The following is a 12,669-nucleotide window of genomic DNA, read 5'->3' on the forward strand; positions in this document are numbered from 1 at the left end:
ACAATGCCAGTAACTAGTATTTGCACTATGCTTTATACCTCTTCCAAATGTTCATCGTTGAGCCCTTATGGCACCTTGAGGCCTAAAGTAGAACAGAAGTGTTGTTTGTTTTGTTTTGTTTTTAAAGATTTTATTTATTTATTTGAGAGAGAGTGAGCAAGAGCACAATTGGGGGAAGAGGCAGAGGGAGAGGGAGAAGCAGACTCCCCGCTGAGCAGGGAGCCCTACGTGGGACACAATCCCAGGACCCCGGGATCTTGACCTGAGCTGAAGGCAGATGACACTTAACTGGCTGAGCCACCCAGGTGCCCCGAACGGAAGTTTTGATCCTACTTTGCAGATTTGGAAAAGGAGACCCCAGATGTTAAAGTGAACCTACCAAGTGAACGGTAAAGTTGGGCCTAGAGCTTGTTTTGCCCAAATGCCTATGATTCCCCATCTCATGATTTCTCACATACTGTTAGCTCTCCTGGAATGCCTCCCAATCACCATCCCACTCCCTCCTCTGTGGCCTGACAAACTCTTCCTTACCTTTTAGGACCTGAAGTAATTTCTCCCTCCTCTCTGCCTCCACAACACTTATCACAGAAGGCTGAAATTTTTGTCTTTAGATCCTTCTGTCTCATTGCACTTTGAGCTTCATGGTGTTTGGTCTGCATCCTGCTCATCTTGTGGTATCAGCTCCTGGCCTGGTGCCGGGTGTGTGGTAGGCACAATGAAGAATTAAAGAAGGAAAAAACTCCCATCCCATGATCTCATCTTTGGGCTTTGGGCTGGATTAGTTAGGTAAGGATACGCTGCTGGGAAAAAAAAAAGGACCCCAAAATACAGTGGAGTAAAACGGGATCGCGTTTCTCTCACATACAACAGCCCAGAAGTACACAGTGGTGTGGTTCTGCCATTGTCAATGTGAGATTTCTGTCTTTGATACCAAGGTAGCCTACTTCAGTTCCCGATATCTCTCTACCGTGGCAAAGGGGGCAAAGGGTAGATGGAGGCCAAGCAGCTTCCTTGTAAGGGTATGACACAGAACTTGCCTGATCACTTCTCACAACCCCATTGGCTAGACCTCAGGCACGTGGACATACCTTGTTGAAAGGGAGGCTGGGGAGCCATTGGGAGTGGTTCTGATTACTAAAAGAAGAGGGAATACTGGAGGACAATTAATATTCTGTACTACACAACCCAGGGGGATGATGACAAAAACTAACCCTTGTTGAAAACTTGCCAAGAACCAGGCACTGTCCTAAGAGTTTTACATTAACAGCCCTATGAGGTAGGTGCCATTATTATACTTGCTTACAGATGGAGTTCTGTAAGAGAAGTAAGCCTGTCTACAGGTAACCTCCAAGGTGGCCCAAGGGGACATAGATGGGACACTGACATCTGCTCCAGGGCTTTATATGTGTTATTTCATTTCATCTTTACAATGAACTTGTGGCTAAGTTATCAGTATCTCTCTTCATCATATGCAGAGGCCAAAGCTCAGAGAGATGGAGTGACTCTCTCAAGGTCACATAGCTAGGAAATGGTAGAGTCTGGGGAGCCAGCCATCTGTCTCTTGTCACTCTCTGCTCCCCTTCCTAGGCCCCAAGCCTTCTACTAGCATATTCTAACAGATCCCCATCAGCCACCCCCACCCAAAAAATATTACCTTCAGGTTTTCTTGGACTTCTCATTGACAATAGATGTTTTTGCAACTTTAAGTGGGTGAGGCTCGGAGAAAGCTTATTTTTATTGCTGTAAGTGTACACATACAATCTCCATCAAAGTCATGTCCTTGCTTTGTATATTCAGCTTTGGGACAAGTTCCCTAGCCCCCATTTCTAATCAGATCACTGCCCCTGAGCTCCTCTTATCTTGACATTCTGGAGCTACCTCAGGTTATAACAAATACCTTTCCTCCAGGACTCATGGCCTGGTTCTTATTTTTTGCCCCCAGACAAATGTTCTTACTGTGACTCACTCCTACTGAAATGCAAAGACCTGGGACAGAAAGCCAAGATGTGGTTAACTCTTCATTAATTATGCAGGAAGAGGGAATCAAAAGAATATGATATGCTCCAAAGGTGGGCTTAGCAGCCCAACTTAGAATCATGTTTGAGTTCCAATGGTTTGGGCTCCAACGGCATAGGTAGTTCTCAACCTACTCCCTGCTCACTGGTTCCCCTTGACAGTTTCCCAGATCTGCTGCCAAATTTTGATTCATGCATCAAATGTGTTTTGGTTATAGCTAAGTATATACAGGCATACCTTGGAGCTATTGTGGGTTCAGTTCCAGACCACTGCAATAAAGTGAGTCAATGAAGTTTTTGGTTTTCCAATGCATACAAAAGTTATGTTTGCACTGTACTGTAGTCTATTAAGGATTCAATAGCATTCTGTCTAAAAGAAGAAAACCCATGTATATACCTTAATTAAAAAATACTTCATTGCTAAAAAGTGTTGACCATCATCTGAGGTTTCAGCAAGCAGTGGAGGGTCTTGCCTTGATGTCGATGCCTATGACTGATAAGGGTGGTGGTTGCTGAAGGTTGGGGTGGCTGGGGCGATTTCTTAAAATAAGAGTGAAGTTTGTCTCATCAATTGACTCTTCCTTTCATGAATAATTTCTCTGTAGCACGTGATGTTGTCTGGTAGCATTTTACCCACAGTAGAACTTCTTTCAAAATTGGATTCAAGCTTGGAAGCAAGATGGCGGAGGAGTAGGAGACCTAGATTTTGTCTGGTCTCAGGAATTCAGCTGAAAAGGGATCAAACCATTCTGAACACCTACGAACTCAACAGGAGATCGAAGAGGAGCAACAATTCTCTGAACAGAGAAGCAACCACTTACTGGAAGGTAGGACGTGCAGAGAAGTGAATCTGAGGCGATATTCGGGAGGATAGACGGTGGGGGAGGGGGCCTCCATCGGCCGCTTCTGGCAAGTGATAGCGCCGCGGAGCACAAAATCACAACTTTTAGAAGTCAGCTCCGCTGAGGGACGTCGCTGCAGTGGCTAAGCGGGGGGTGGAATCCTCCCGGGACAGTGTGGTCTCAGGACCCTTGGGGTCACAGAAAGACCCGGGGTGCCTGAGTGTGGCAGAGCTCCCAGGTATCGGAGCTGCGAAGCCGGCTGCAGAGACGGAGCTGAGGCGCGGGCTCTCAGCTCAGGGTTGCCATAAACTGTGATCCGCGGCCCAGTCGGGCCACTGCTCCTCCAGCAGGGACCCAACAAGCGGCAGAGCCGGGGAGACTGCCCATCCTCCCCCGGGAGGAGCGGCGCGGGAGCGCACCGCAGGGATCTGCTGGGTTTGGAGACTCCACACGGGGTCGGGGGCCAGAGACAGAAACGCTCAGTCACAGGCCGGGTGAGCATGGAGTGCGGCCGGAGACCAGGGAGACGGGAGTGACTGCTTTTCTCTGGGGGCGCACTGAGGAGCGGGGCCCCGAGTTCTCAGCTCCTCCGGGTGGAGATTGGGAGGCCACCATTTTCGCCCTGGTCCTCCAGGGCTGTACCGAGAGCTTGCAGGGAACAAAAGCTCCTGAGAGCAAACCGGAGCAGCTTGCTTAGCCCGGACCCGACAAGGGCGGGGCAATTCAGCCTCGGCAAAGACATTTGGAAACCACGGCAACAGGCCCCTCCCCCAGAAGATCAGCACGAACAGCCAGCAAGCCAAGAGCAAGTTTACCGATCAAGGAGAACGGGAGAACTCCAGCGCTAGGGGAATACTGCACATAGAATTCATGGCTTTTTTTTTTTTTTTTTACCATGATTCATTTGTTCATCAAAGTTAATTTTTTTGACTGTCTTTTTTTAATTTTTCTTTTTCCCTTTTTCAACCAGCATCTTATCAATCCCTTTTTTAAAAAAAATTTTTTTATTTTTCATTTTTAGAGTCAAATTTTATCCCTTCATTGTAGTTACCCTTATTTTTGGCATATATATATATAAGTTGTTCTCTCTTTAAAATTTTGAGATACAGTTTCTTCTAACAGATCAAAATATACCCTAAATCACTAGTGTATGGCTTTGTTCTAGTCTCCTGCCTGATCACATTCTCTCCCTTTTTTCTTTTTTCTTTTTTTAATCTTCTTCTTTCTTTTTTCAAACAACTTATCTTAAATTCCTTTTATAAAATTTTTTATAATTTTCATCTTTACAGTCATCTTCCATCCCTTCATTGTATCAACCCTTATTTTGTACATATATGTCTTTCTTCCTTTAAAATTTTAGGAGGCACTTTTTTCTAACAGACCGAAATATGCCCCAAATCTAGTGTGTGGCACTGATCTATGCACTAGCCTGATCGTATTTGATCATATTCTGCTTTTTTTGTATTGTTCTGGTTTTTTTTTTTACCTTTTTTTTCTTTTTTTTTCTCTTTCTTTTTTCTTTCTTTCCCTTTCTTTTCCCCTGGTTTCAGGTCTTTTCTGATTTGTATACAGTATATTTGCTGGGGACGTTGTTAACCTGTTAGCATTTTGTTCTCTCATTCATCTATTCTCCTCTGGACAAAATGACAAAGATGAAAAAAATCACCTCAGCAAAAAGAACAAAAGGTAGTACCATCAGCCAGGGACCTACTCAATACGGACATTAGTACGATGTTGGACCTAGAGTTCAGAATCATGACTTTAAAGATATTAGCTGGGCTTGAAAAAAGCATGGAAGTTATTAGAGAAACTCTTTCTGGAGAAATAAAAGAACTAAAATCTAACCAAGTTGAAATCAAAAAGGTTATTGATGAGGTGCAATCAAAAATGGGGGCACTAACTGCTAGGATAAATGAGGCAGAAGAGGGAATCAGTGATATAGAAGACCAAATGATGGAAAATAAAGAGACTGAGAAAAAGAGAGAGAAACAACTACAGGATCGCGAGGGCAGAATTCGAGAGATAAGCGATACGATAAGATGAAACAACATTAGAATAATTGGGATCCCAGAAGAAGAAGAAAGAGAGAGAGGGGCAGAAGGTATATTGGAGCAAATAATAGCAGAGAACTTCCCTAATGTGAGGAAGGAAACAGGCATCAAAATCCAGGAGGCACAGAGAACCCCTCTCAAAATCAATAATAATAGGTCAACACCCAGACATCTGATGGTAAAACTTACGAGTCTCAGAGACAAAGAGAAAATCCTGAAAGCAGCTCGGGAGAACAGATATGTAACCTACAATGGTAGAAATATTAGATTGGCAACAGACCTAACCACAGAGACCTGGCAGGCCAGAAAGGACTGGCAAGATATCTTCAGAGCACTAAACGAGAAAAATATGCAGCCAAGAATACTATATCCAGCTAGGCTGTCATTGAAAAGAGAAGGAGAGATAAAAAGCTTCCAGAACAAACAAAAACGAAAGGAATTTGCAAACACGAAACCAGCCCTCCATGAAATATTGAAAGGGATCCTCTAAGCAAAGAGAGAGCCTAAAAGCAGCATAGATCAGAAAGGAACACAGACAATATACAGTAACAGTCACCTTACAGGCAATACAATGGCACTAAATTCATACCTTTCAATAGTTACCCTGAATGTAAATGGGTTAAATGCCCCAATCAAAAGACACAGGCTATCAGATTGGATTAAAAAACAAGACCCATCCATATGCTGTCTGCAAGAGACTCATTTTAGACCCAAAGACACCCCCAGATTGAAAGTGAGGGGGTGGAAAACCATTTACCATGCTAATGGACACCAAAAGAAAGCTGGGATGGCAATCCTTATATCAGACAAATTAGATTTTAAAACAAAGACTGTAATAAGAGATGAGGAAGGACACTATATCCTACTTAAAGGGTCTATCCAACAAGAAGATCTAACAATTGTAAATATCATGCCCCTAACATGGGAGCAGCCAATTATATAAGGCAAGTAATAACAAAAGCGAAGAAACACATTGACAACAATACAATAATAGTGGGGGACTTTAACACCCCCCTGACTGAAATGGACAGATCATCTAAGCAAAAGATCAACAAGGAAATAAAGACTTTAAATGACACACTGGACCAAATGGACTTCACAGGCATATTCAGAACATTCCATCCCAAAGCAACGGAATACACATTCTTCTCTAGTGCCCATGGAACATTCTCCAGAATTGATCACATCCTAGGTCACAAATCAGGTCTCAACCGGTACCAAAAGATTGGGATTATTCCCTGCATATTTTCAGACCACAGTGCTTTGAAACTAGAACTCAATCACAAGAGGAAAGTCGGAAAGAACTCAAATACATGGAGGCTAAAGAGCATCCTACTGAAGAATGAATGGGTCAACCAGGAAATTAAAGAAGAATTTAAAAAATTCAGGAAACCAATGAAAATGAAAACACAACTGTTCAAAATCTTTGGGATACAGCAAAGGCAGTCCTGAGAGGAAAGTATATAGCAATACAAGCCTTTCTCAAGAAACAAGAAAGGTCTCAAATACACAATCTAACCCTACACCTAAAGGAGCTGGAGAAAGAACAGCAAATAAAGCCTCAACCCAGCAGGAGAAGAGAAATAATAAAGATCAGAGCGGAAATCAATGAACTAGAAACCAAAAGAACAGTAGAACAGATCAACGAAACTAGGAGCTGGTTCATTGAAAGAATTAACAAGATTGATAAACCCCTGGCCAGACTTATCAAAAAGAAAAGAAAAATGACCCAAATCAACACAATCATGAATGAAAGAGGAGAGATCACAACCAACACCAAAGAAATACAAACAATTCTAAGAACATATTATGAGCAACTCTATGCCAGCAAATTAGATAACCTGGAAGAAATGGGTGCATTCCTAGAGATGTATCAACTACCAAAATTGAACCAGGAAGAAATAGAAAACCTGAACAGACCTATAGCCACTAAGGAAATTGAAGCAGTCATCAAAAATCTCCCAAGAAACAAAAGCCCAGGGCCAGATGTCTTCCCAGGGGAATTCTATCAGACATTTAAAGAAGAATTAATACCTATTCTCCTGAAACTGTTCCAAAAAATAGAAATGGAAGGAAAACTTCCAAACTCATTTTATGAGGCCAGCATTACCTTGATCCCAAAACCAGACAAAGACCCCATCAAAAAGGAGAATTACAGACCAATATCCTTGATGAACATGGATGCAAAAATTCTCACCAAAATACTAGCCAATAGGATCCAACAGTACATTAAAAGGATTATTCACCACGACCAAGTGGGATTTATCCCTGGGCTGCAAGGATGGTTCAACATCCGCAAATCAATCAACGTGATACAATACATTAACAAAAGAAAGAACAAGAATCATATGATCCTCTCAATAGATGCAGAAAAAGCATTTGACAAAGTACAGCATCCTTTCTTGATCAAAATTCTTCAGAGCATAGGGATAGAGGGTACATACCTCAATATCATAAAAGCCATCTATGAAAAACCTACAGCGAATATCATTCTCAATGGGGAAAAGCTGAGAGCTTTTCCCCTAAGGTCAGGAATGTGGCAGGGATGTCCACTCTCACCACTGCTATTCAACATAGTATTAGAAGTCCTAGCCACAGCAATCAGACAACAAAAAGAAATCAAAGGCATCCAAATCGGCAAAGAGGAAGTCAAACTCTCACTCTTTGCAGATGATATGATACTGTATGTGGAGAACCCAAAAGACTCCACCCCAAAACTGCTAGAACTCATACAGGAATTCAGTAAAGTAGCAGGAGATAAAATCAATGCACAGAAATCAGTGGCATTCCTATACACCAACAACAAGACAGAAGAGAGACAAATCAAGGAGTCGATCCCATTTACAATTGCACCCAAAACCATAAGATACCTAGGAATAAATTTCACCAAAGAGGCAAAGGATCTGTACTCAGAAAACTATAAAATACTCAGAAAAGAAATTGAAGAAGACACAAAGAAATGGAAAAACGTTCCATGCTCATGGATTGGGAGAATCAACATTGTGAAGATGTCAATGCTACCTAGAGCCATCTACACATTCAATGCAATCCCCATCAAAATACCATCCACTTTTTTCAAAGAAATGGAAAAATAATCCTAAAATTTGTATGGAACCAGAAGAGACCCCGAATAGCCAGAGGAATGTTGAAAAAGAAAAGCAAAGCTGGCGGCATCACAATTCTGGACTTCCAGCTCTATTATAAAGCTGTCATCATCAAGACAGTATGGTACTGGCACAAAAACAGACACAGAGATCAATGGAACAGAATCGAGAGCCCAGAAATGGACCCTCAACTCTATGGTCAACTAACTTTGACAAAGCAGGAAAGAATGTCCAATGGCAAAAAGACAGTCTCTTCAACACATGGTGTTGGGAAAATTGGACAGCCACATGCAGAAGAATGAAACTGGACCATTTCCTTACACCACACACAAAAATAGACTCCAAGTGGTTGAAAGACCTAAACGTGAGACAGGAGTCCATCAAAATCCTAAAGGAGAACACAGACAGCAAACCTCTTTGACCTCAGCCGCAGCAACTTCTTCCTAGAAACGTCGCCAAAGGCAAGGGATGCAAGGGCAAAAATGAACTATCGGGACTTCGTCAAGATAAAAAGCTTTTGCGCAGCAAAAGAAACAGTCCACAAAACCAAAAGACAACCAACAGAATGGGAGAAAATACTTGCAAATGACATATCAGATAAAGGGCTAGTATCCAAAATCTATAAAGAACTTATCAAACTCAACACCCAAAGAACAAATAATCCAATCAAGAAATGGGCAGAAGACATGAACAGACATTTTTCCAAAGAAGACATCCAAATGGCCAACAGACACATGAAAAAGTGCTCCACATCGCTCGGCATCGGGGAAATCCAAATCAAAACCTCAATGAGATACCACCTCACACCAGTCAGAATGGCTAAAATTAACAAGTCAGGAAACGACAGATGTTGGCGGGGATGTGGAGAAAGGGGAACCCTCCTACACTTTGGTGGGAATGCAAGCTGGTGCAGCCACTCTGGAAAACAGTATGGAGGTTCCTCAAACAGTTGAAAATAGAGCTACCATACGATCCAGCAATTGCACTACTGGGTATTTACCCCAAAGATACAAATGTAGGGATCCGAAGGGATACGTGCACTCCAATGTTTATAGCAGCAATGTCCACAATAGCCAAACTGTGGAAAGAGCCAAGATGTCCATTGACAGATGAATGGATAAAGAAGAGGTGGTATATATACACAATGGAATATTATGCAGCCATCAAAAGGAATGAGATCTTGCCATTTGCAATGACATGGATGGAACTGGAGGGTGTTATGCTGAGTGAAATAAGTCAATCAGAGAAAGACATGTATCATATGACCTCACTGATATGAGGAATTCTTAATCTCAGGAAACAAACTGAGTGTTGCTGGTGTGGTGGGGGGCGGGAGGGATGGGGTGGCTGGGTGATAGACATTGGGGAGGGTACGTGCTATGGTGAGCGCTGTGAATTGTACAAGACTGTTGAATCACAGATCTGTACTTCTGAAACAAATAATGCAACATGCGTTAAGAAAAAAGAAAAAGAAGAAGATAGCAGGAGGGGAAGAATGAAGGGGAGTAAGTCAGAGGGGGAGATGAACCATGAGAGACGATGGACTCTGAAAAACAAACTGAGGGTTCTATAGGGGAGGGGGGTAGGGGGATGGGTTAGCCTGGCGATGGGTATTAAAGAGGGCACAGTCTGCGTGGAGCACTGGGTGTTATGTACAAACAATGAATCATGGAACACTACATCAAAAACTAATGATGTAATATATGATGATTAACAACAATAAAAAATTTTTAAAAAGTGGATTCAATCCTCTCAAACCCTGCCGCTGCTTTATCAACTAAATTTATGTAATATTCTAAATCAATTCTTGTCATTTCAACAGTCTTCACAGCCTCTTCACCAGGAGTACATTCCATTGCAAAAAATCACTTTCTTGGGCACCTGGCTGGCTCAGTCAGAGAAGCATGCCACTCTTGATCTCGGGGTTGTGAGTTTGAGCCCCATGTTGGGTGTAGAGATTGCTAAAAAATAAATAATAAACTTTTAAAAATTACTTTCTTTGCTCCTCCATAAGAATCAACTCCTCATCCATTACAGTTTTATCATGAGATTTAAGTAAGTCAAATTCCACTTGTAATTCTAATTCTCTTGCTCTTTCTGTCACATCTGCAGTTTCTTCCTCCACTGAGGTCTTGAACCCCTCAAAATCATCCATGGGGGTTGGAATCCACTTTTTTCCAAACTCCTGTGAATGTTGATATTTTGATCTCTCCTGGTGAATCATGAATGTTCTTAATGGCACCTCAAATGGTGAATCTTTTCTGGAAGGTTTTCAGTTTACTTCGCCCCGATCCATCAGTGGAATCCCTATCTATGGCAACTCTAGCCTTCTGTCATGTATTTCTTAAATAATAAGACTTGAAAGTCAAAATTACTCCTTGACCCATGGGCTACAGAATAGATGTTATGTTAGCAGGCATGAAAACAACATTCATCTCATTGCACACCTCCATCAGAGCTGTGGGTGGCCAGGTGCATTGTCAATGAGCAGTAATATTTTGAAAATAACAACAACAACTTTTTTTTCCTGAGCAGTGAGTCTCAACAATAGGCTTAAAATATTCAGTAACACCTTGTTGTAAAGAGATGTGCAGTCTCCTAGGCTTTGCTGTTCCATTTATAAAGCATAAGCAGAGCAGATTTAGCATGATTCTTAAGGGCCCTATGATTTTTGGAATGGTAAGTAAGCATTGACTTGAACTTAAAGTCATCTGTTGCGTTAGCTCCTAAAAGAGTCAGCCTGTCTTTTGAAGCTTGGAAGCCAGCAATTGACTTCTCTTATCTAGCTATGCAAGTCCCAGATGGCATCTTCTTCCAATAAAGGCTGTTTTCATCTACATTGAAAATCTGTTGTTCAGTGTAGCCACCTTCATTAATTATTATAGCTAGATCTTCTGGATAACTTGCTACAGCTTCTACATTAGCACTTGCTGCTTCACCTTGTACTTTTATGTTATAGAGATGGCTTCTTTCCTTAAACCTCCTAAACCAACCTCTGCTAGCTTCAGACTTTTCTTCTGTGGCTGCCTCACCTCTCTGAGACTTCACAGAACTGAAGAGAGTTAGGGCCTTGTTGTGGATCAGGCTTTGGCTTAAAGGAATGTTGTGGCTGCTTTGATCTTCCACCCAGACCACTAAAACTTTCTCCATATCAGCGATAGGCTGATTTTGCTGTCTCATCATTCATGTGTTCACTGAAGTAGTACTTTTAATTTCCTTCAATAACTTTTCCTTTGCATTCCTAACTTGGCTGTTTGGCACAAGAGACCTAGCTTTGGTCTATCTCAGCTTTTGACGTGACTTCCTCACTGAGCTTAATCATTTCTAGCTTTTGATTTAAAGTGAGTGACGTGCAACGCTTCCTTTCACTTGAACACTTAGAGGCCATGGTAGGGTTCGTAATTGGCTATTGGTTAGCAATTAGTTTCAATATTGTTGTGCATCTCAAAGAATAGGGAGGCCTGAGGAGAGGGAGAGAGATGGGGGAATGGCTGGTCAGAGGAGCAGTAGAACACACAGCATTTATGCATCCAGTTTGCCATCTTGTGTGGGTGTGGTTTGTGGTGCCCCAAAACAATTACTATAGAAACACCAAAGATCACTGACCACAGATGACCATAACAAATATAACAGTAATGGAAAAACTTGAAATATTGCAAGAATTACCAAAATGTGACACAGAGACATGAAGTGAGCCAATGTTGTTGAAAAATTGTGCCAGTAGACTTACTTGACATTGTAGGTTTGCCACAAAGCTTCAATCTGTAAAATATGCAGTATCCGCAGAAGTGCAATAATGCAGAGCACAATAAAACAAGATATGTCTGTATAGTGTCTTGGTGTTGTATGTCAGGTGAAGCATTGTGCCGTGGGTGGTGGGAGCTGTTGCTCACTGAGAGGAGGAAATGAGGGGCAGAACACAGTCAGGAAGTCTTTGCCTTTTGAAGACAGCATGGATTAGATTGCTCAACATCCATCCCAACCCTCTTTCTGGTGGGCAGAAGTAGGAAAGTGAAAAACTACATTTCCCAGACTGCCTTGCAGCTAAGGACCTGGAAGTGATTTTGAGTCCACTAATCAGAGGTACTTGCACAGGAACTGGAGTTGGAGTCATGTGTGGGGAGAGAGAAGGTGCAGAGCAATCATGTTGCCAGTGTGGACTTGGGAGAGGTGGGTGGGTCTGGTGACAGCATCCCTATTGGCAGGCAGTTTCCTGATCCTGGCAGGAGCTGCAGTACCAGTGACAGCTCAATTCTGAGGTGTGGCTTTGCAAGCTGTTTCTGGAAACAGCTGACCAAAGTTGATCCTCTACGGTCAACTTCTTCAGTTCTTCCCACGATCGTGTAAGCCATTTAACATTCTGTTTACTGCAGCCGAACCCCAACTGAAACAAGGAAATGTCCTGTGAGGGCAGTGAGCACTTTGACAATAAACAGCAACACTGGGGTGAGCATGGCCAGGTGTATTTACAGATCCTCTTGTCACTGTGTCAAAGGAAAGGGACTGGTCAATGCCAGGCACTATTTATTTCCATAACCCAGACAACACTGTTCAAATTCATTCAAACTGGGGCACCTGGGTGGCTCACTGAGCGTCCGACTCTTGATTTTGGCTCAGGTCATGATCTCAGGGTCATGAGATCGAGCCCAGGGTGAGG

The sequence above is a fragment of the Zalophus californianus genome, chromosome 6 (assembly GCF_009762305.2).
Source record: "Zalophus californianus isolate mZalCal1 chromosome 6, mZalCal1.pri.v2, whole genome shotgun sequence".
NCBI classification, from domain to species: Eukaryota; Metazoa; Chordata; class Mammalia; order Carnivora; family Otariidae; genus Zalophus; species Zalophus californianus.